General features: G+C 39.3%; 1 protein-coding gene across 2 annotated transcripts in view; it reads left to right on the top strand.

The window, feature by feature from the left end:
- Positions 1–673: 673 nt before the first annotated feature.
- The window catches only part of srrm3 (serine/arginine repetitive matrix 3), a 92,874-nt gene continuing 67,383 nt past the window's right edge, over positions 674–26,164 (top strand). For both annotated transcript variants that reach the window (XM_058776501.1, XM_058776502.1), the window contains exon 1: positions 674–812. The gene's annotated coding sequence lies outside the window, so the exon portion shown is untranslated. The remainder of the gene's footprint in view (positions 813–26,164) is intronic.

Below are 26,164 nucleotides of genomic sequence, written 5' to 3' on the forward strand. Positions count from 1 at the left end.
TCTGAAGAATTAATGCAACAGGACACAGCTGATCACTTAGAAAGACCTGCGAGACAACTGTCCCAATACTTATGCTCACATCAGATAGAGGGATGAAACTCTAAAAGAGCTGAACTTCTTAGCTGGTAAAGCATCTATGTGTTGAATCACCCAATAATAAAATGTGACATTCTGTAGTTTTGTCTCATATTCATCTTTTAATCATATTTGTAAATGTCTTGACTCCACAGCCAACAGAGCAATTTTGTCTTTACCGTTCCAATACTTTTGGAGGGCACTGTATATGAACTTTATATTTATCAACCTAGCAAATGATAAATATAAGGCAAATATTAACAAAATGTTAAGCAGCAAACTTGTTTCAACATTGATAAAAGAACCAATTTATATATTATAATTTAATTAATTTATTTTCAAAATGTTTATTTAACATACAGAAAAAGTGAATTCACGCTTTTATACTTGTCTTTCCATCACATGTTATAAACATCTTTTAAATTTCTGTTTTATGAATTATTGTAATTATTATTTCTTAATTTGGCTGTTTTTTTAATGTGATGAGTTGTTATGATGTGAGTCAGTATTGCGGCACGCCGCGGTTGCTCCTCCTGAGCGCTGGAGGGCGCTGCGTCTGATGCGGTGCGGCTCGAGTCGTTCCGTTCTCGGCTCTCGCGCTGCTGCCGCTGCGCTGTCCAGCACTGAGAGCGTTCAGCACCGCGAGCGGAGGACAGCTCCCGACCCTCCGACAAAAACACCGCAGACCGCCGCAGAAGCGCTTCAGCCAGCCTCGTCTACATCCACACGACCAACCGGTAAGATTATTCACCGCTTCCCATCAAATACACGCGATAGCAGCGCTGAAGTAACACGAAAATGTGTGTGTGAGCATCAAACACGCACAACAACAGCGGCGCTACAAGCTCTTAATGTGATTAAACGCGATTATTTTCAACGCGCATTCTTTTGTTCTTTACACTGTGTTTATGTGCCTGTGTAAGGAAAATACACACAAATGACGTTTGATTTGAATATTTTCCGTGTTTATCAAATCGCTGTTTTCGATAATAATAAGACATGTTAGGAATTAACGGTGAGCTCTATAGCTGACTCTCAGAATAAATGTGGAACTGTATGCATTTTGTTGGATTTATTGATTTAAATGACATAATTGCTCGAGATTTTGGTCAAATAACGGTCCCGTGACGGTAATCATTATTAGAAATCTGATCCGAGCCATAGTGAAGCAGCATAAGAAATTATGACGGAAATATTTCAATTATGTTTATACCAAAAGGGCGAATCTCATAAAATACATCAAGAACGTGCACAGATCATATTTGTAGGAGGGTAACAAAACTAGGTTATAGAAACGTAATCATAACGTTATTTAAAGGTTGCAAAATTCTGACGTTCTACTAACTTTATTTTCACCCCAAAATATAACGTTATTTGAACGTTTATTTATAATATTCTGATAACGTTAAAATGTAAAAGTTTCTTTAAGTATCAGAACGATATTTAAAGGTTACAAAAACGTTTCTTAGAACGTTCAAGTACAAATTGCATCATAAGGATGTTCAGAGAATGTTCTAAAAACGTTTTCTCTCAACGTTATGAGAACATATTAGTAAAGTTATGAGAACGTTCTATGCACATTACTTTGAGAACGTTTTGTCCTAACATTAATATATATATATATATATATATATATATATATATATATATATATAAAAGCGTTAGAGAAAGTTGTGAGAACGGTCCCTGTTAGCTGGCTGGGTTATTATGCTGATGCATGTTTAGTAAGTTTGCAGTATGTATGCTTGTATGAGCATAAGTTTGCACAAAATAAATAGTAATAAACTATGTGTATCATTCTAAACGCATAATTACCTTGCACAGCTTCTTATATTTATGCATTACTCTTTTTATTCCTGTTGCTAAATGAATGTGTGACATAGACATGTTACTATATATACTATGCTTTTATTTTTGAATGGTAAAACTGTAGAGATAGATATTAACACCTCTGTGAGGTGTGTGAGGGTCTCTGTGCTCCGCTCACCCTTACATGAAGCTCTCAACACCCTCTTTATTCTGGGGTCACTGGCTGCTGGTTGTTCAGAAAGAGACAAATGCGCTCACTTAATGGAGGGGAGTTAGTTATCCACGGCTGGTTGTCAGTGATTTCCCAGGGTGCCGTTTTAGTCTGCATATACCTAGTAATGTAGATTTATTTCAGCATGTAGGCTGGTTTGAGATGATTTAGTAAATAGACGTGTCAAGGTAAAGAGGTATAAAGGCAAATGCTTCTCACTAGGTGTTTAGTTTCATTCTGAGCCCGTAGAACTGACATGCATGCTGCAGAGCTGCTGTTTCATGCTTTTAGCTCTTTGAAGCTCATTAAAGCATTGTATCTGGACTTAGTAAACACTGTTAAGATGCCAAACCTTTCTTAATGTATGCAGGAATTGTGTTTTATGAATTAATGATCCACAGTGTGTGAGTGAAAATTTTAAACTGTATAAAACATTGCTGTTTTGCCTGAGAAATTTAAGAAATTCAAATATGAAGATCTTTAACGATGTATAATGTTTGCTGGGTTGATTTTTGGCTGCAGCTGTGAGACAGAAAATTTCAGATCAGTTTTGTGTGTGTGAGTGTGTAAACATTAAGAGGCTTTTTTAATTTTTCCTTCCTGTGCAAAACGCCTGTGTTTTAGGTTTTTGTCAAGTGGTTGTGAGAGTATCCTGGTTGGCAGGGGGTTGCTAGGGTGTTCTGGGTGGTTGCTAGATGGTTTCTTATTGGTCCAAGTAAAAAGTGCATCCTTCAGTGTGCGTCTTTGGGATGTTTTTCAGCAATTTTATTTAACGGCACTCTCAGAAAAAGGTACAAAAGTTGTCACTGGGGCAGTACCCTTTCAAAAGTTATAAATATGTATCTTTTAGATACTAATATTCACACTTTAGGTACAAATATGTACCTTCAAGGTAACAAAATGCATCCTTTAGTTGTAAAAAAGGTACAAAGAAGTAGCTTCTGAGAGAGTGCCATCCCAGTGACAGCTTTTGTACCATTTTTTCTTTTTTTTGAAAGTGCAGGTAAAAATTGTAAGTCTAATCTCTTACTGAAGTAACAGCACAGCTCTCTTTTGACACAATCTGATGATTTGATTTTGACGGATTACAGACGTTAATAGCTGATGTTTAAGTTAATGATTTTAACAAACTTAAAACTTCTAGTAGCAATGATTTACAATTATCAAAATCAATAGACTGCCGGTCCATGTGTTGGTCATGAAAATCACCCAAGTCTGTTTTTTCAGCGTTCTTTTATAGTCTAAACATCAATCATCTTGCGCTTCATAGAAATACTTGTAATTGAACCCAGAGCAGAGAGATTTCTGATTGGCTGTGAATGTCCTGATTGACAACAAAATATTTAAGTGCCTAAATCACAGATCACAGGCAAATGTGCTTGTCTGTTTCAGATAGAGGCTACAATTTTTTTTTGCAACAAAGCAAATGACCGACTTGAAACAGTCTGTTTGCCCCCCTTTGGGACCACGTGATCTCATTAATATTCATACGTCTTTTTTTACACAAACAAAATGTCAACATATTGACAGCTACAAGATGAGAGAAGGTGAAGTGGGGAGTGAAGACTGTCCAAACAATAGGCAGGGAATACGACTCGAAGTCAGGCAGGCTGAGAGAGAGGCCGTAAGGTCCAGCCCCGGATGGCTGTAGGCCAGAGAGGAGAAGGGACTGTGCAGGTGATGTCCTGAGGAAGGCAGCGGTGGCCTGACAGGAACATGCGGTGCAGCCACTCCACACCAGCAATCTCACAGGCACAGCACAGGACTAGCTGTGTGGCAGATGGAGGGGGCAGACCAGGAGCTCGGCAGGCAGGACAGGACAAGACTAGACAAAATTCAACTAACGACTAAGCAGGGAATATTCAGTAAGACAAAAGGGTAGACGAGCTAGCAAATGGACATGTACGTACAACAGGAAAGAATCAACGAACTGACAAAGCAAGAGGGAAAGGGAGAACGATATAAGAGAGGAGAACACAAGGACCAGGTGAGAACATCTAAAGACAAACGAGATCAGAAAACTAGGCATACTAGGGCAGCCAGGAAACAGAGGGAAGGGAAGGGGTGGGTGGGAACTACTACCGGGAATGACAGAGGGTGGGAAGGGAGCCCAACTGGAGGTGCCTCTAGGTGCAGGGACTCACACTGGGCTGAACTCGGGATCTGGAGCCCTCTCTGGGCTGGATTCGGGAACCGGAGCACTCTCTGGGCTAGATTCGGGAACTGGGATGCGCTAACGTGGAGCAGGCACAGCAAAGTGCTTTTGTGGAGCCGGCGCTGAGACTGCGAACTCGGGGGCTGGAGCGGGTTCGGGGACTGCTTTCTCTGGAGTGGGCTCTGGGACTGCCCTCTCAGGAGCGGACTCAGAAACTGCTCCCTCAGGAGCAGGTGCAGGGACTGCTGTCCCTTGAACGGATTTCGAACCAACCTCCTCCATAGCTGATTCAGGGGGCTCCTCCTCGGGAATTCCATACTTAGTGGCCACAGCAAGGGTGGTGAGAATCTGCCTAGTGGACCTGATCAGGTTGGCAAGAGATTCAGAGAAGGCCTCAGCGGCCACGACAACCAGCTGCTTAGGAAACACCTCCATGGCTGTGATGGGGAGAGCGGGGTGCTCATAGATGGCCTCCGTGGCCATGATGGGCTGAATGTGAACCGCTGGAATGGCCTTCGTGGCCAACACAGTGAGAGTGGGCTGTTCAGGAAGGGCCTCTGTGGACACAACTTGACTAACAGGAACACCTGTTGACTTCACAAAGCAGGACCATCTTGAGACTTGACATGACTAGCGTGAATGGCATCCGTGGACGCAACTGGGAAAACAGGCTGCTTGGAACTGGCCTCCATGGCTGTGACTGGGAGAGTGGTGTGCTTGGAGATGGCCTCTGTGGCCATAACAGTTTGAATGAGAGCCTCTGGAATGGCCAAATGGCCAAAACGTCAAGAGCAGGCCGCTCAGGGACAGCCTCTGGGGGCATAACAGGAAACTCAGATGGCGTCCTTGACCATAACGGGCTGAATAAGAGCCTCAGGAATAGCCTTTGTGGCCAACACAGTGAGAGTGGGCTGTACTGGAATGACCTCTGTGGACAAGACTTGACTGACCGGAATATTCTTTCACATGACTGGGATGGCATCCGTGGATGCAACTGGGAATGCAGGCAGCTTGGAACTGGCCTCTGTGGCTGGAACAGGCAAAATGAAAGCCTCTGCATCGATCTCTGTAGTCAAGACAGGAGAAGCAGCCAGCTTAGGAAGAGCCTCTGTGGACATGACTGACAGGAACGTTCTTAGTCTTGACATAACTGGCAGGAACACATTCGGTGGACAAGACAGGATTCAAAAACATGGCTTCAGTGGATCTAACAGGAAGGGCATTAGACTGCACAGCACAGGCCGTCTTCCTCCTCTTCTGACGGATAGAAACGGCATACTTGACCACCTCTGTAGTATCTGTAGCTAACTCGGCCAACACAGGCGGAGAGGCGGTGATCCTGGTCGTCTCAGCGGAGACAGGAATAGGCCCAGCAGACAAGTCGGGGACAGACCTAATAGACTGAGGGACAACACTTGACTGATTCTTGAGTAACAGGAGTGCACTGTTGACTCTGGGAAGACAGAGGTTGACTTGATAGACTCAGAGGTGTCTGGTGCAAACTTCATTGACTGAGGTTGACAACTTGTTCCTGGATAACGGTATTGAAAGTGACTGATTCAGGGATGACAGAAGTCAACTCTGGCATAGAATTGACTGGATAGCTGCCAACTCGGCCATCTTGGAAATAACTGGGGCAGGGTTGACAGGCTCTGGAGTGACTAGAGAGGGCGTGACTGGAACGGGGGTGACTGGAATAGAGATGTCAGCAGCGCTCTTGACTATCTCTGGGAAAGTTGATTCAACAGACTCCGAAATAACTGGAACTGACTTAAATGTCTGGGAGATGATGTCAAGTCTACTGATGTCATCTCCCAGACTGGTACAAGGGAAACATGAGCGATCCCAGCAGACTCAGGGGTGACTGGGAAGGTGTTAGGAGTCATGAATGGATGCAGCCGACTGAAGAGCCCTCTTCATTCTTGCGCTTCGCTTTTGAGTCAGAAGAGGATCTTGGCTTTGATTTGCCAAGGGAAGTGGGGCGGAGTGGTTGCTGCATGGTGGCTTAGGTGGAGGAGGCATTCCCCACAGGATGCGATGACCCAGATACCTTGAGAAGTTCCAGAAATTCAAAATCTTGAGGTTCTCCAACTCCCACTTAAGCACAGGATCATCCAAGCAGGCATTGAAAATGTCTTTGAGGGTCCCATCATAATCAAGCCCCCTTTACATCGTCCAGAAAAACTGGGTAAAAGCACCTATATCCCAGCCTTGTTGGCAAGCCAATCTCTCCCGGGCATTAGCAGGTGGCAGGATCTTGATACTCATTCTGCTGAGTCCAGCGCTGGTCAATTCATTGTCACAGATCTGGAGGGAGGACTCAAATACAGAATGAGTGCAAACAGTTTTATTGAACAAGCTTGCAGACAAGACGAGAGAAGGTGATGGGGAGAGTGAATACTGTCCAAACAATAGGCAGGGAATATGACTAGAAGTCAGGCAGGCTGAGAGAGAGGCCGTAGGGTCCAGCGGAGTGGATGGCTGTAGGCCAGAGAGGAGAAGGGACTGTGCAGGTGATGACCGGAGGAAGACAGCAGTGGCCTGACAGGAACATGTGGTGCAGCCACTCCAAACCAGCAATCTCACAGGCACTGCACGGGACTAGCTGTGTGGCAGATGGAGGGGGCAGACCAGGAGCTCAGCAGGCTAGTCTAGACTAGACTAGAGACAAAATTCAACTAACAACAAAGCAGGGAATATTCAGTAAGACAAAAGAGTAGATGAGCTAGCAAATGGACACATATGTACAGCATGAAAGAATCAACGAATTGACAAAGCAAGAGGGAAAGGGAGAACCATATAAAGGAGAGGAGAACACAAGGACCAGGTGAGAACATTAAGACAAACGAGATCAGAGACATGAGGGGCAGGTGACAACACTCAGACAAACGAGGACTCCACAAGGACTAAACAAGGGGGCATGGTAACAGGTAACAAGGAGGCAGGACAGGCAGACAACAACAAAGACAGAGCCATGTGCTCAAACACAGAAACAAACAGAAACATGAAACAAAGACAAGACAGACAAAACAGTGAGGGCAGGATCCTGACACATTCTGCAGGCAAAATTAAAAGTAACTGTTTATACGTTGTATTCATATTTTTTTTCATTACATTGATTATATTTTCACAACATTGAAACTTTTGAAAATTTTCAACATTGAAAATTTTATTCAGAAATTGCTAGTACATTTCACAAGTAATTACAAGGAAATGGCAAGTAACACATTGAATTAAAGGTGAAATTTTGAAGCAGAAAGAATGCAAAACATATGTTATATGTATTATTTGCAACTTCAATTGTTTACGATGTTGATATTTCACCAATTCCAATCTTTTTCGAATGGTTTCTTAAAACTGCCAGTAAGATGAAGTACAAAAATGTGCACTTTTAATGTATGAATGCACCAGTGAGAACAAATGCGGTCGCCCTAGTAGGGTGCTGCGTTTAAATCCGGGAAGACGACTCGTTTCTCTCTCACCCCATTTTCCTCTTTTCTCTCAGCCTCCATTTTATCAAAAGTGTCTCCTCCTGCCATCCTAATTCTCCTATCCGCCGTTCCCCTGAAGGGCACACAGATCCTCAGGGGGCTGGTTAGCGTCAGTGTGTGTGTTTTCCAGCATATGTCTGTCCTCTATACCCACACACTGGAGTGTGTTTAATGCTAAATGGGAATGTTGACTCTCAGCATGCTTCTGTCTCTTTTTTCCAGTCTGTTCCTGTCTATTTATTTTTAGAATTTCACAGCAGCGTCGCTCTTAGAATGGCAGAAAAATTAGCAGAAATGCATGTAGACCTTTTTTGCAATTTCTGTCTGTCAAAAAGGTAGAAATACAGATTATTTCACAGACATAATTCAATTCAAAAAGGCTAAATATATAGGTGTACATGCTTCATCTTGTTTAAAAGATTTGATGGTGCTAACTTAAAGGAACAGTTCACTCCAAAATTGAAAATTTGCTGAAAATGTACTCAGCCTCAGGCCACCCAAGATGTAGGTGAGTTTGTTTAGAGCTGTTTTGGCTTGAAAATGGTGCTTCTGTGCAGATTTTTTTCAGACTTTTTCACTTCAAGAAGCATTATTTTGGGCTATGGACTCATATTTTAGCCGGAAGCAATGGTTTGAAGTTAGAACATCTTAATGAGCAAATGAGCTGTTTGGACTCTCATTCAATAGGAATAGTTCACCCAAAAATGAAATTCAAAATTCAAATCATCACATCAAGTTCCAAACTGTATGACTTTCTTTCTTCCTTCCATGAAACACAAAAAAATATATTTTGCAGAATTTGACCTGTTTTGTATAATGGTACCTGGGGCTTCAAAAAGAAAGCACCATTAAAGCATAATAAAATTTGTCCATATGACTCAAGTCTTCTGAAGTCACACAATGCTTTCATTATTCATTATAAGTCATTATTCACTGAATGACTCTTCATGCCAGACGTTTGGTTGTTTGACATCACTGACATGTATTACAGTGATTTTAGGGAAAAATCATAATTTCTGTCATATGAGTTTGTAAAATTTGGAATGTATAAGACACCTTTTGGTCATTTTAGAAGCTTGACAGCCCTAATCCTCATTTTTGTTTTTGTGTTATATGGCGAGTAGCACAAGAAATAACCACAAAAAAATAGAAGGACACGAGGAAATGATTTCCCTTTAAGCAGGAGTGTGCGGTCGGCCCAGTCGTGCTGTCGGCTGCTCCGTGTATTCTGGGCAATCTAGACAGCTCATTTCTACACTCATCTGAGTTCAAAGGACGTATCAGACAGAATATGCAAAATCCAATTGAAATCAGGATATAAATGGAATCATTTGAGTCACATCAAAGACAAAGTTAATTTGTAAAACAGCATCATTCGATCTCTTCTGACAGCATGCGGTCTGGCATCATGAGATGTTTATTCACTTTCATAAATTGCATTTATTTCCTCTGTGCAACGCAAGATATTTTGAATTCATTCATTCATTCAAAAATACATTTACATTTTTAACAGTATTAATATGTTATGTTACATTAATAAATAATAATTACTATTTATTATCATTAATACTGTTATAAAAAATGAAGCTTGATTATTTGCACTGTTAGACATTTCTGTAATTTCCACAGTTATTTACTGTATATCACCCAGTGTAATACTGCAAATTCCCTTTACAGTAAATAACTGTAATACCCTTTGCATCATGGGAATTTTCTGTGACGTCAGACCCCACATACAGAGACTTACTGTATTTTTTAAAATTGCTGTATACTACTGTAACGGTCTCATTGGCGCCATTATACTGAGATCGTTTTATTTTCCTCATTTCTGACATTTGGATTGATACAATTTGCCCTGCACCGTGTCTACAACGCCGCAGCAGCTAGAGACTGACTACTGGACCTGTTACATCGCTTCTAATGATTGGAAAATCCGTTTGTACTTCGTGTCAGAAACAGCGCGAGCGTTTGGAGTACATCTGTACATCAGAAATATACCGGGGCATCACATTACTGTCCGCATCCATTGTAGATAGTATATATAATGGGTTTTATATTGCTTTTTTATCGAGTCGCGCCTCGCCGCACCACTCGCGTCCGAGGAAGACACGGAAGCAGCGGGGCAGCGCCGGGGATGAACCCGCGAGAGTGAACAACTACGCTGTGTGTCGATGCACTTTACGAGAGAATAAGACCAGCAAGCAAGGTAAAAATATATGTACGTTTGTCTGTGTGTTTGTGTCAGATTTTTGCATACCAGTTTACCTAACATTAGTAACATTTACTCGTCAACATGGCGGTTACAGAACGTTACCATGGTAAACTGCGCTGTCGTTTCAAACGACTTTTGTCAGCTTGTTGATAAGTTACCGATTTAAAATTGTTTTCAACGAGCAACGCTTATCTTATATTAACATTAGGTTAACTAATGTGAAATTTAGTTCAGGTGTTAGTAGTTAATGTTGGCCAGTAGCCTGAGAAAATAAAAGAGTATGTTAGCTAGGTTAAACAAGTTTTATGGCTAGCTGCCTTTCTAGTTTTAGAATTAGTTTGTTATATTTTTTAATGGAATTTAAGATTTACTGTATTTTTTGTATTTGTGTTTTAAAGGCAACTCAGGGCTCTCAAGTCAAAGGGGAGGAGCAACTCAAATATTTGCAGCACCCAATTTTTGCTAGCAGTTCAATTTGACCTATTGTTCATAATTGACCAGCACAAATAGAAGTTATAACATTTGGTAAATCTGATGAAAGAAATTCATTCTAATAAAATAAAAAGATTTATGTATTTAAAAATACAAATGTATCAAAAATAAAAATCAATTTTGCCTCAAACGAGCCAACTGAACAGCAGTACTCAGTGTACATACTGTACACACATACATTACAGTACTTACCCTGAGCATGTATGTTAAACTGTGTGTGTGTGTGTGTGAGAGAGAAAGAGAGAGAGAGAACACATTTCAGCTTATGTTTCTTTTTTTCTGTTGTAAATGTTTGTTGCACATTTTGATGCCTGATGACAGGGGTAGAGGACTCCCACATAAAGCACTGTCATGATAATAGCGTTCCATCCAGAGCCAAACTGCTTCTAGTTTTGGTTTTGTTCAAACCCACCATGTGGAAAACACACTGCATCTGAATTTGAATTTGGGGAAGCCTCAGTGCTTTATATGGGAGCCCCCTACCCCTGTCATCAAGATGTGCAACAAACACAACAGAAAAAAAATAAAATCATAAGCTGAAATGTGTTCTCGCTCTCTCTCTCTCTCTCTCACACACAGAGAGAGAGCTTGACATACATGTTCAGGACAAGTTCTGTAATGCTACTGTGTGTGTACAGTATGTACACTGAGCACTGCTGTTCAGTTGGCATGTTTGGGGCCAAATTTCTTTGTATTTTCGATCCTTTTTTAAATATGTAAAACTATTTATTTTATTTGGATGAATTTGTCTGTCTTTTATCAGATTCACCAACTGTTATAACATCTCTAGTACTTTCCTTTCAGGAAGCCAAAGCTAAGTTAAAGCTTCTGGTTGCAAAGCAGTTGGAGAGTTTTTTTTTTTTTTTTTTGTCTGCATCAATAATACTTTAGCGCGAATTTGGCTATATTCCCCAACATCAGCTCTCACTATCTTTTCACAGGCAAGTGATTTCGTAGAGGAATCTTAAAATCGAAAAAATAAATGAAGGGGTTACCTACAGCATTCATCAGATCTTTCACTTCCAATTTACACCCCATGTGCGCGCGCATCCATGTTGCTTAGTAACGAACCCGCTTGCTGCAGAATCGCGTAATTTAAACGGAAACAACAACATCCTAATTTCTGATTGGCTGGTAGGTGGCATTTAACTCTATAGCTACAGAGTCGAGAGAGCTATGAACTCGGCAGAAAACTTACCTCAGTATTCCCTCATCTATTAATGGTATATTAATTGTATAGTAATTGTAGCGGGACAAGTTATCCCTTCTCAGCGTGAGAAATACAAGGTGTGGCGTGAGAGCGTGTGAACTGGTTGAAATGCGTGAGTCTCACTCCGATTGCGTGAGACTTGAGAGCCCTGGCAACTGCAGTGAAGCATCAAGAAAGACATGAGCAGGCCAGTCAACCTGAGACTGTTATTCATGGTAAGAGAACAACTATGGTTTTGAGAGATTTGTGCACTCTGTATGAGGTTTGCCTTTTAAAAGTGTGCTATTTCTACATCTTGTTTTTCAGAGAAGAAATTTCTGTCAAAGTGGATGGTGAGCAAAGGTGGTGGCCACGTTTTGGAGCAGCACCTGGGTTTTGCAGATGGCTATGTATTCTTTGGCTGTTTGTCTTTTTCCCCATTATGTTTCTGTTGCCTAAAGATTGTTTGTGAGGATGAATCCAGAGGACACAACATAATGCACTGCAAAACATCCTAAGACAGGAGAAATGGTGAAGATGCACTGTTCCAGCACTGGAAGTCTGTATTTTTAAGTGTTATACATGCAATGTATTTAAATAAAGAATTTGATATTTTATAATTATTGTGTCTGTTTTAATTGAATGCCAGTAGTACCTATGTATAGTAAGCAATAAAATGAATTCTATATAAAAATTATAAAATCTAATGAAATCTATATTAAAATGAATGAATTACAGTAGTATACTGATAAATCAAATACAGTTTGCTACTGTAAATCTTAATTACAGTAACTTACTGGCATAAGTTACTGTAAAAACCCTTTGAAATGTCTAACAGTGTGGATCTAAAGGTTTTCTTTTTTTCTAATGTTTGTCAATAGTTTTGACTACAACCATTTCCCACCTTCTCTGACCCTTAGAATTAAACAGGCTGTTTTTGCTACTGTAACTAAACTTAGTTAACCAAACATAACCATATCCAGACAATCGCTTCAGTCTGATTTGTGAATGAATCTCTCAGACTGGTTTTTGTGAAGCAGAAGAGTCAAAATAATGATCTGTTCATCACTGTTAGTCTGTGTTTTCGCTGTGTCTCTGTGCTGGATTGCTCTGGCCTGGATGTAGAGAGCAGATGAAAGGGCATTATTGAAGAGATGAGGGAAGGTGGAGGCCGTCTGTTTGAAGCTTTGCTGCTCATGTATTTGTCTACAGAGGACGCCTGTCATAGACATTTCTGTGTGTTTGGAGCATTTCTTATGCTCTTCCTTCCTAACCTTCCTTTCTTCTGCTTCTTTTGGCTTCACGTTTGCTTTAATGTCTCTCTTTAAAGTGCCTGAGACATTAAAGTCAATGTAACATCAAAGTAGACCCTATTTGCATGTTTCCAGTCTTATTGTTATTGCAAAGAAAAAAGTATCCAAACAACCATTACGCAGTTTTTGTAATGCAGCCTAACATCTTTTAAATAATGACATTTGATTAATTTTTTTTCTTTCTCTGTGTTTTTGTCTTGTTTTCCAGTACAAATAATAACATTTCTAAATCCAGATACATTTACTTGAGTAGCAAAATGACTTGAGATATTAAGTGTTGCTGAAAAATCTGAGTTCATGCTTAAAACTAGAACAAATATCTGCCATTGGGGTCATGAAAATAAATTTAATTTAAAGGGAAAACAAGATTATTTTTCTGACCTCATTAGCAGATATTTTTTTCTTCATTTTGATCAGTTTTTTCAGAAAATCAGACTTATGTAATGTCATTTTGCAATGTTGGTATTTCTGCAAATCTAAGCACAGTTTGAGACAATGTTGAGATCTCTTCTGAAACTCTAGAGGAGATGCATGAGAGATTACTGGGATTTTTTTTACCAGCAAAATTCAGTTTGCCCTCCATTGCTCTCTAGGAGAAACAGTTGAGAGACTGAAGCCATCGCATTTGTGATTTTCTCCATCCTGTGTGTGTGTTCAGAGATCTGTACATCTGCACTGTCTTCCTCTGAATAATGGAGGAGCATGTCTGTCTCAGGAGCTCAGGAGAGTGCACACACACACACACACACACACACACACAGACAGATCAGGTGGAGCGAATCGGGTTTCCAGATACAATAAGAGGCGTAGAAGCCTCAAACATCACCGCAGCATGTGCTGCGCACCGGCTAAGACGGATCTCTGTCTTGTCTGCGTTCAATATAAATTAAGCTATTCATTCTTGTTTTCTGAAAAATGTATCAAAAACAAGCGAGTTTACACTTAAAACAAGAAAAAATCTGTCAGTGGGGTATAGGAAAAAAGGGAAAACAAGATTATTTTCTGGTATGACTGACACCTCACCTAAAAAGTTGCTGTAAAAATGATGATTTAAACAACTTCACATCGTAAATAACAGACAGGGTTTAACAGTACTTTTATAAAATAAGACTCCATACTAACACACACACACATTTTTATTAAAGGGTGAAGATGCTCCTTTATCCCCCTTATGACAGAATCCAGTATCTCTAAAGCATATTTTGATGGATTGTGTTTTTTAACTCTTCTAGGACTTTTTGGTCGATTCTCATAAAACTGTAATTTTGCAAACTAAGACAGACCAGATTTTGTTTATTTTTTTATCAAAGATAAACTTTTTTTTTAAACTTTATTTATACATTTTGCTGTTATAAATTTTGTTTTGTTGTTTATTGACATATTTACTTTTTCTATTTTTCACTTGTTTTTCACCATGAATATAGCAGTGGTTGTTGACTTGGTGCTAAATTATAAACAAACAATCAAACGCATAAAATTATAATCTTCATTTAAATCATCAGGGAAAAAAAGCAAAAAAATCTTTCATTGTCAGTCTCTCTCCATAACCTCTTTTTGTGCTAATCAACATTATGCCACAAATGCTGACAATTGAGCTTAACTTGTATTGAACCTACTGCTTGTTCTTAAAGTACGTGAGCAGCTGCAGTGCAGTTTTTTGTTTTTTTTCTCGCACTGTGACCGAATGCATACTGTGTGTGTGTGTGTGTGTGTGTGAGAGATGCTTTGACTGACAGCTCTAGACAGCTCTAGACAGCTCTTACAGCGACACTGAACTTTTCTCCCCTCTCTCTGGAGACATTTCTGCTTTCTCATAAGGTATTCACTCACACACACATACACACGCACACACACACACACACACACACACACACACTCAAAGGTGCTGCATTTACATCACAGATGGTACTCAACAGAAACCATCTGTAATGCAACTAGTATCCCTGTATACGCCAGTCCTGCTTCTAATTAGACGCTCAGATCACATGACCTGCTCATTATCTCTGGCTATAATAGAACGGCGCCATTTATAATTTATTCTGTTGCTGAATAGTTATAGAGAGAAGACAATAAAATGAACAAACAGCACAGACAGACAGATAAATACACACTCTTCATTCTCGCTCCTACACGTTTATTTTATGGCAGTGTCTGTTTAGACTGAAGTTAAATAGTCAGTCTTGTTGGCAAAGTCTGTTTTCAGTAACTCCGCCCACCATTGCTCAGATTTGGTATATATTATGTCAATTTACACTTTGCATTAATATTATCTGTCACTATTTGTGCTTACTGTAAACCAGATGCTCTTTGTTGCTATTTATGCTCGCTGTCTATCAGCTTGTACCTTTTTAAAACTCATTATAAATAGCTGCTGCTTTAATTGATCAAGTCTAATTTCTAGCACAGCCCCAGTGATATCAGCACAGTCCGATCTCACGTATAAAGATGGGAAATTACATATTTTGAAAGTTATCGTGTGTGTGCTGTCAGACGGCGTATTACTCATGTTCCATAATGGAAGTTAATGACAACATTCAGAGAAATCCAAGTGCCCTTCATAGAATGGATCTTAGAATTATTACTATGTTTGGAAACAGAATCAGCACACATTAAAGGACAAAAGAGGCGCTTCATTTTTATCAGAATCTTGATGTATAGAGTAAATGAGCTCTCTTCAACAGAAATGGCTTTGGTGTGGCATTTCTGAGTATCAGATGAAGGCAGAGATGAGGGCACTTAACTAGTGTTCTGCTCTTAGAGCTCGATAACAAACACATGATCCCATCAGATCGGGAGGAAGTTGGTTTGGCACACATTGGAATAAGTTTGTGAACCCTTTGAAAATATTTTTGCTTTCATTTCTCTAAAAATGTAGTCTGATCTTCGTCAGTTATAGACACAATCTGATTTAAAGGCAAGGTTGGTGATTTGGTTCAAAAGCATTTTTTGTTCTGCTGGTTGAAAGTCTCTTCACATCCCTGAGTTAAGTGGTCTAAATGTATTTATATTGTCTGTGGAAGGCGTAGGACCATAAAAGGGATCTTATGCTTTCAAAGCTAGCCTGCCTCTCTCTCCCTACCTTTAATTAATAACACACACGGTTGTACTTTTCACATTTTCACTGACTATTCATTCCCAATGCAGGATGGAGAAAATAAGTGACCCCTTGAATTGAACTTGTAGATGCTCCTTTAGGAGCAAAACCTCCACCATATGCTTTCTGTAGATTTTTATAAGGCTTCTGACCAATTTTGAACCATCCCTACCCACAAATCTGTTTCAGTTTAGCAATTGTTCTTGGTTTTCTGAATAACACAACCTGCTTTAGGTTATGCCACAGCACCTCAATTGGCTATTCGTGCATAACTGGCTCCAATTCAGAGGTTCACTTACTTTTTCCAGCCTGCCATGTCAATGATCACTCAGTGTCTTCAGTAACTTTTTGAAAAGTACAACTGTTTGTATATTATTAGTTAGGTCAGATTGTGTTTGTGTATAAAGACTCACAACCATCAATATATTTGGTCCAATATTCCCTATTTACCTAAATATTAAAACAAAGCAGATATATATACAGGTGCTGGTCATATAATTAGAATATCATCAAAAAGTTGATTTATTTCACTAATTCCATTCAAAAAGTGAAACTTGTATATTATATTCATTCATTACACACAGACTGATATATTTCAAATGTTTATTTCTTTTAATTTTGATGATTAGAGCTTACAGCTCATGAAAGTCAAAAATCAGTATCTCAAAATATTAGAATATTTACATTTGAGTTTGAATAAATGACCATCCCTACAGTATAAATTCTGGGTATCTCTTGTTCTTTGAAACCACAATAATGGGGAAGACTGCTGACTTGGCAATGATCCAGAAGACGAACATTGACACCCTCCACAAAGAGGGTAAGTCACAGAAGGTCATTACTGAAAGGTGTGGCTGTTTACAGAGTGCTGTATCAAAGCATATTAAATGCAAAGTTGACTGGAAGGAAGAATTTGGGTAGGAAAAGGTGCACAAGCAACAGGGATGACCGCAAGCTTGAGAATACAGTCAAGCAAAGCCGATTCAAACACTTGGGAGAGCTTCACAAGGAGAGAACTGAAGCTGGAGTCAGTGCATCAAGAGTCACCACGCTCAGGCGTCTTCAGGAAAAGGGCTGCAAGCCACTTCTGAACCAGAGACAACGCCAGAAGCATCTTAACTGGGCTGTGGAGAAAAAGAACTGGACTGTTGCTCAGTGGTCCAAAGTCCTCTTTTCAGATGTAAGTAAATTTTACATTTCATTTGGAAATCAAGGTCCCAGAGTCTGAAGGAAGAGTGGAGAGGCACAGAATCCATGTTGCTTGAAGTCCAGTGTGAAGTTTCCACAGTCAGTGATGATTTGGGCTGCCATGTCATCTGCTGGTGTTGGTCCACTGTGTTTTCTGAAGTCCACAGTCAACGCAGCCATCTACCAGGAAATTTTAGAGCACTTCATGCTTCCTTCTGTTGACAAGCTTTATGGAGATGCTGATTTCATTTTCCAGCAGGACTTGGCACCTGCCCACACTGCCAAAGGTACCAAAAGCTGGTTCAATGACCATAGTGTTACTGTGCTTGATTGGCCAGCAAACTCGCCTGACCTGAACCCCATCTATGGGGTATTGTCAAGGGGAAGATGAGAGACACCAGACCCAACAATGCAGATGAGCTGAAGGCCACTATCAGAGCAACATGGGCTCTCATAACACCTGAGCAGTGCCACAGACTGATCGACTCCATGCCACGCCGCATTGCTGCAGTAATTCAGGCAAAAGGAGCCCCAACTAAGTATTGAGTGCTGTACATGCTCATGCTTTTCATTTTCATACTTTTCAGTTGGCCAAGATTTCTAAAAATCCTTTCTTTGTATTGGTCTTAAGTAATATTCTAATATTTTAATATTTTGAGATACTGATCTTTCATGAGCTGTAAGCTCTAATCATCAAAATTAAAAGAAATAAACATTTGAAATATATCAGTCTGTGTGTAATGAATGAATATAATATACAAGTTTCACTTTTTGAATGGAATTAGTGAAATAAATCAACTTTTTGATGATATTCTAATTATATGACCAGCACCTGTACTACAATTCAAAAGCTTGAGGTCAATAAGGTTTTTTTGTTTTGTTTTTAATGTCTCTTATGGTCTTCGAGGCTGATCATATAAATACAGTAAAAACAATAATATTGAGAATATTGTTGCAATTTAAAACATTTTGCAACAGTGTCCTACAGTGTCAATGAAAAGTGCAACTGTTTAAGTCAGATTGTGTCTGTCTATAATTGTGAAATAGACAAAGATCATACCTCATTTTATCAATAATCAATGCAGAAATACTGAGATGTTTCACCAGCATGTTTTTGTCAATTTATTTAGTTCATAACAGGGTTTGTATGAGTACATATATTTAAACGGCTCATGATGTTAGACTATTCGCACTGATCCATTTGGACTAGTGCAGATGTTTTCTTTGTTATTAGCAATATTTTATTAAAACAGCAGTGTTTTAAAGAGCTTTAATTCAGAGATGCATTGTCTCTGTGAGTGTTGCTATGGGTTGTTTAACATGAGACACATTTTTGTGTTCAGAAACAGCTGGACTGTGAGCTGAATTCAGCAATGTGTTCGTCTAATGTCTCAAGGCGTGTTTAATATTGAACTTTACTTTAAAGTGCTTTACATACTATTTGATCTCGTATTTCTGTCTGTTTGTTTTATTTTTGTTCTCATGCTGGGTTTCTTGCAGTCATTACAGTAGACATCATCTCGTGTTTTGTTCAGCTCCTTTATTTTCCTGAAAGAAACGGCTGAAGGTCAAACGCTTCCCGCTGCAGGACCGTAAGGTCAGGTGTTCTCCTCCCTCTTGAATCAGCAGACGCAGCAGGAAGTCGCCACATGTCTTGAAGTGCAGTGCGGTGTATGATTGTGTGTAAAGTTGCAGTCATGGCTTACATCACTTATATAGGCAGCAGCAGATGCCGTTCACAGACACAGAAAGCCATTATACCACAGCGCTGCTGGTTTTCGTGTTTATGGACTGGCTATATGGATTTCAGTGCACTTTGTTTAAATAGTTTGATGTGCACCATTATCGCTGGCATATTTCCCATTTAAAAGGGAAGTTCAAAAAAAGTTAAGGAGATAAACAGCACCATTTAAATTGTTTTGGTCTGCAAGATTTGTAATGTTTTTGAAGTCTCTTTTGCTCACCAAGTCTGCATTTATTTGATCAAAAATACTCCAGTCTGCAGTGTCACATGATCCTTCAGAAATCATTTTCTGCTCAAGAAACATTTCTGATTAGTAGTAAAGTTGAAAACATTTATTTTTTCTTTGATTCTTTGATGAATAAAAAGTTCAGAAGAACAGCGTTTATGAAGTAGAAGTAGAATTGTTTGCAACAAAGTAAAAGTTTTTGCTGTCACTTTTGATCAATCTAATGCGTCCTTTCTGAATAATAGTATAAATATCAAAAGCTTTTGAATGGTAGTGTATGCATTTTAAAAAGTTATTTAATAAACTAGAATATTAATTTCCCCAAAGCTAACAGACATACAGTATGAGTAAAAACCTAAAATTTTTCCATTCAGTATTCTATTTCATTTGGAAATATGTCATATTGTGTACAGTATGTAAAATGGTTTGCAGCTTTAAGCTTCCCCCAATGAAATCTTCTGTATTGTAGAAAGCAGAGGCAGTCGAGCAGGAGCTGTGAAGGTTGTGATGATATGATTATCTGAGAGGAACCTGCTAGAATACTGACTTTGTGATGATTGTCCAACCATGTAGAGAGACAGAAAGAGAGGTCAACAGCTGGCGGAAATGGACGCAGAGAACGAATTCTGCATCCATATGCCTTAGGGTGGAGAGAAGGGCTGTCTGACCTTTTGCAGCAAATGGAGATGACTTCATGTGAGCTGAGCCCGCGCTGGTGAATAACATAACCTCGCTGTCTCGCTCTCACAGTCTCTGATATCTGTCATAATACACTCACAGCTGACATGCAGAAAACACGCATACATGCGCAATTATGCATGCGCACACCCGCATGTATAGCGCTTTGTGGGAGTGTTAAATCATTTGTATGTGATGGATGTTGTTGTTTTCCACAGATAAGCGAGAAGAGCGAAGCAGGCAATCACTGTTGAAGATTTCAGTAGTTTTTTGCCTTAATCTTTGTTTGTGCATTTGCTCTGAAATGGCTTAAAGGATTTTTTTTCCAATAATAGAAATCAAATAGAACAGCCATTTTAGCCCAGTAGATTCAAAATGCAAGAAGAAACATGCAAAAAATAAAAATAAAATAAAAAATACAATCTAAAGAAAAATACAATAAAATCTAATAAAGATTTTCGTAAGAAATTAATAGATTTATTTAGCAAGGATGCATTAAATTGGTTAAAAGTGGTAGTAAAGATTTCTATTTCAAATGAATAAAATACTGAAAAAAATTGTATCACAAAAATATTGCGCAGTTTTTAATATTTGATTAAAATAATCAGCAAATCAGAATATAAATTTCTGAAGGATCATGTGACACTGAAGACTGAAGTAATGATGCTGAAAATTCTGCTTTGATCACAGAAATAAATGTTAAAATATATTCACATAGAAAACAGTTATTTCGATTTGCAATAATATTTCACAACATGAAACATTTTACTGTATTTTTGATCAAATAAATGCAACCTTGGTAAGCAAAAAAAAAAAAATACATATTTGTTCCAAATTTGTTCCAAAACATAAAAAAAAAAAAATCTTCACTTAAACTTTTGAACATTGGTGCATATTTTATCTAAACCATTTCAAGCGTCTAAAATACCAATCAGGGACTGAATAATTATTCATTTGGAACATTTTTGATATTTTTGTATATGCTGAGCTATAAATCTGAAAGCAGAAATGATTCATTGAAATGGACAGTTTGAACTGTTTCACAGAAATTAATTAAACCAATTATAATGCCAATTATAATTTCATGATTTCATACTTGTGTTATTACACTGTAAAAAAAAAAAAAGTTGACCCAACTTAAAATTTTAAGGCAACCAGCTTCAGCAGATTTTTGAGTTTTCTCAACTTGTCGTTTTAAGTTTATACAACAAAAAATTTGAGAATCTCCCACAAAAATAAGTAAAAATCTGCTGAAGCTGGTAAAAAAATTTTTTAAAGTTTGCTCAACTTTTTTTTGTTTTGTTTTTTACAGTGTATGAGACTAGAAAACCACCTTAAATCAGTGTAATATTCACAATGTTGCTTCATTTTATAGACAAACTCAGTGTCGTGTGTTAGGAAAGTGTATTTGATTATTCAGCTCGCTTGGCTGTAAAATGCAATATAATGTGACAAAAAAAGTGATTTAGTGTTTGTCACGGTACACTGCTACATGTTGGAAAATTGCCCTTTAAAAAAAGCATCACTGAAGACACCCGTCACACTGCTGAAAGATGTATTAAAGTTAGTAGCGTCACTGCTGTTAGTTACTCTCCAGCACTGCAGGCCAAAACTTCACCCGCCGTTCATTTGTATTCCGCGAGCCTGCCGCCACCTGCACCAATTAAACGGCACAAAACATGTGTGAGAGAAAGAACGGCTGAGATCCAGTAGTAGAATATCAAGGGAAATTTCATGCCTGCTGCTCTTTCCGTCAGGGTAAAACTGCCTACTATTGCTGTGTGTTCCCCCCCGGAGACCTTAAACAGCCAGCCTGGAAACCAGCCTGAGAGTCTGTGAAAGGAGAAAATATTACATACTGCACCTTTAGTGAGGTTAGAGAACAATATAGACTTTGTGGTCAAAATGTTTTTGTTTCAAAAGCCTTTTAAACACTTAGTAATATTAGGACAATGACTTTTATATAAGAACACTACTGTTCAAAGGTTTGGGGTCAGTAAGATTTATACTTTTATTCATCAAGGATGCATTAAATTGATCAAATGTGACTGTAAAGACATTTTTAATGTAACAAGAAAATTAAATTTAAAAAAAAAAGCTGTTCTTTTGAACTTTCTGTTCATCAAAAAATCCTGAAAATATATCACCGTTTCCATAAAAATATGAAGAAGTATGAAGTTGCTGTGGTTTTCTGGACAGTTGCTAGGGAGTTTCAATGCAGTAGCTAGGATGTTCTTGGCGGTTGCTAGGAATTTATGTGGTTGCTAAGGTGTTGGGTGGTTTCTAGGCAGTTCTGTGGTTACAAATGTTTTCTGGGTGGTTGCTAGGGAGTTGATATGCAATTGCTGGTGTGTTTTGGGTGGCTGATAGGGAGTCATGCGGTTGCTAAGGTGTTCCGGGTTGTTGCTACAGAGTTAGGCTATGTGGTTGCTAAGGATTTCTGGACAGTTGCTAATAGGGTTACTGGAGTGTTGTGGGTGGTTGATTGGGAGTTATGTGGTTGCTAAGGTTTCCAGGATGGTTGCTACAGAGTTCTGTGGTTGTTAAGGTTTTCTAGACAGTTGCTAGGCAGTTGCTGATGTGTTGTGGGTGGTTAAAAGGGAGTTATGCGGTTGCTAAGGTGCTCTGGGTGGTTGTTACAGAGTTATGTGGTTGCTAATGTTTTCTGGTCAGTTGCTAGGGAGTTGCTATGCAGTTGCTGATATGTTGTGTCTGGTTGATAGGGATTTATGCGGTTGCTAAGGTTTTCCGGGTGGTAGTTACAGAGGTGTTAAACAGTTGCAAATGCTTTCTGGACAGTTGCTATGCAGATGCTGAGGTTTTCTGGGCAGTTGCTAGCGTGTTGTGTTTCTGTGGGCAGCACAGAATCGTGTGGCTGGTGTTTGTACTGATTTGTGGTCAGTTTTGTGGTTCCTCCTGAAGTATGTAGGTCGGTCTGGTGGATATTAATGGAGGAAAGCCCTCGCTGCTTCAAGCTCAATGGGAAGGCGAGCAGCTGTGTCCCAGTAGCACAGTTTGACTTTCCTTTTCCCTGTGATCCAGATCAGCAGAGGACAGAATTCCCAAAGGATGCCGGGCAGGAAGTGATTCAAACAGACGTCTCTCGGATTGTCTCCCAGGAAACCAAACTGTGAATTAGACTGGTAGAGACTCTAGCAATATGTGACAGCACACTAGCCAGTGTTGTTATTATAAACTAAAACTAAATCATTTTTATTAGTTGAATAAAGCTGAAAAAAAAAAATATAAATATTATATGAAACGCTTAAAAAGTATTGCCTTGGCAACTATTAAAATACTACCATACCACTTTTGCACACTACGTTTACAAAAAAAAAAAATTAATTAATTAGTTTTCTTTAAAAACTAAATGTATAGTATATATTGTGTAGTAGGTAGTATGCCGTATGTTAGCATGTGAGCATAGCGAGCTCTTGTTTGTGTGTGTCAGGATCTGTCGTAAACGTGAACACACATTCATAATGGTGTACTGTTTCATCTTGATCAATAATTTATAACACTCAAATGTCACAGACATCATTTCTCCAGAACACAGTGGAGTGAAAGCATGTTTAGGTCAGGGATTGGCTGCAAGGATATTGCTATGAGGTTGCCTAGGTGATTAAGGGTGTTTGCTAAGGTGTTGCTATGCTGTTACTAGCGTATTCTGGGCACTTGTTAAATAATTATGTTGTTGCTATGGTGTTGCTATGCAGTTATTATGTTGTTCTAGAAAGTTTCTGTGCAGTTACTAGGATGTTCTGGGAAATCACTAGGGAAATACAGTTGTTCGGTGTTCTGGGAAGTTTCTGGGCAGTTGCTATGCAGTTACTAGGGTGTTCTGAACAGTTGCTAGGGAGTTGTTATGCAATTTCTAGGGTGATCTGGGAAGTTGTTGGGGGGTTGCTAAGAAGTTGCTAGGGAAATGCAGTTGCTAGGGTGTTCTGGGAAGTTGCTAATGAAATGCAGTTGCTAGGGTGTTCTGGGTAGATGCTAGGGTATTCTGGACAGTTCCTATGCAGTTACTAGGGTGTTATGAACAGTTGCTAGGTTGTTCTGGGAAGTTGCTAGGGAAACGCAGTTACTGGGGTGTCCTGGGCAGTTGATAGGGAGTTGCAGTGCAGTTGCTAGGCTATTCTGGGCAGTTGCTATGCAGTTGCTTGCTGTACTGGGTGGTTGCTAAGGTTTTCTGAGCAGTTGCTAGGGTGTTCTTGTCAATTGCTAGGGAGTTGCTATGCACTTGCTAGATATACTGAGTGGTTGCTAGGGAGTTAAGTGGTTGCTAAGGTGATTATATTGATTAATCTCTGGCTACATTGTGTCTCACGAATCTTATGCTCCTTGTATTTTGTCTGTCACTCTGTACGACTGTATTACCGCTGATTCACTGGCAGCTAGAGATGCTTTATTTATCTGAACTGGTCCTGTGGCGTCTTTCATTAGGAGGAGTGAAGGTGTTTCTGTATCAATCTAAAGGTTAGAGGTGCTGTGAGTGTCTGTAATACAGTCCGCAGTGAGCTCTAGTTAGTTGTTCATGATTCATGTCAACAGTTAAAGCGCATACGATCCTCCCGGGTGCAGAAACAAGTTTACGACTGCCTTCAGCAGCCCAGTAATATCTAGAAAAAAAGGCTTTTCATAGATCTGACATAGATTTGCTTCTTACGCTGGAGATTATTTCTGATTTATGTCCTCACAAAGCTTCTTAATCAAGGATCTGACTTCCCTGCTTAAAAGACCAGCTCAGACTGGTATGATTTTCCATTCTGCTTCAGACTGGTTTAGATCGTCAGAGCCATTTAAAAAGAGCTGGTGAGTGACTTAAAGGGACAGTTCAACCAAATTAAACTTATGTCATCATTTATGAACCAAAACAGTCAAAATATCCTCTTTCCATCAAGTTGTATAAATGGACAAAACATTCTTAAAGTAATGAAAATGGACTGTTCTTGTAACTTTATTAATATTTGATATAAATTCTAAATATCACAGCCATTCCACAGCCATATCACCCTGCAGCCCAAGACCGATTGCCCATGGAAGCTAAGCAGGGCTGAGCCTGGTCAGTACCTGGATGGGAGACCTCCTGGGAAAACTAGGTTGCTGTTGGAAGAGGTGTTAGTGAGGCCAGCAGGGGGCGCTCACCCTGCAGTCTGCGTGGGTCCTAACGCCCCAGTATAGTGACGGGGACACTATACTGTAAAAAACCCCCAAAAAAACACTGTCTTTCGGGTGAGACGTTAAACCGAGGTCCTGACTCTCTGTGGTCATTAAAAATCCCATGACACTCATCGTAAAAAGAGTAGGGGTGTAACCCCGGTGTCCTGGCCAAATTCCCTCCACTGGCCCTTATCAATCATGGCCTCCTAATAATCCCCATCCACTTGATTGGCTCTATGACACTCTCTCCTCTCCACCTGTAGCTGGTGTGTGGTGAGCGCACCTTTGTCCCGTTTGTCCTGTGGATGCTGCACACTGGTGGTGGTTGAGGAGAGACCCCTCATATGATTGTAAAGCACTTTGGGTGTATTGCAATACACAATAAAGCGCTATATAAATGCCTCATTCATTCATAAATATTTCATATTTGAAAAACGTTCTAAGAACAACATTCTATAAATGTCCTTATGATGTTATTTGTACTTGATAAACATTCCAAAAAACTTTCTTTGTAACCTTGAAATAATGTTCTAATCACAAAATAAAAACTAGACCTTAGAAATAAGAACGTTAAAATAAATGTTTAAATGTTAAACTAAATGTAAAAAAAAAATGTTACAAAAAAATGTTTAAATAATGATATTGTCACGCCCCTGGACTGTTTTGTTGTGTCTTGGCTCCCCATGTGTTCCCTGTGACCCAGTTTCTCCCCAGTCTGATTGTGTTAGTTTGCTCCAGGTGTGTCTTGTTTTCCCCTGATTTCCCTGTCTTTATAAGCCCTAGTCTGTTCAGTTTGTGTTCTTCGGGTCTACCAGTTATGTTTGTGTGCCATTCTTCGTTCCATGTGTGGATTTACCCTGTGTGTTAGATTGAATTAAAGCCTATTCCGTTTATCCACAGCTCCGTGTTCATCGTCATCTTTCATAAAAAGTACCTTTCAACTTCCTTTAAATCCCTAATCCTTATATTTATGTGGATCCTAATTATATAACATTTGTAGGTCTAATCATGCGAGCACATGTTCCTTTCTGTACTGTAAAAAATAATTTTTCAAAGTTGTTTTACAAGAAAATTCTATTTAAATCTTTCACATTTAGTTTAATGGTATTTCTTTATTAAATTTACTA

The sequence above is a fragment of the Onychostoma macrolepis genome, chromosome 05 (genome assembly GCF_012432095.1).
Source record: "Onychostoma macrolepis isolate SWU-2019 chromosome 05, ASM1243209v1, whole genome shotgun sequence".
Lineage (NCBI taxonomy): Eukaryota > Metazoa > Chordata > Actinopteri > Cypriniformes > Cyprinidae > Onychostoma > Onychostoma macrolepis.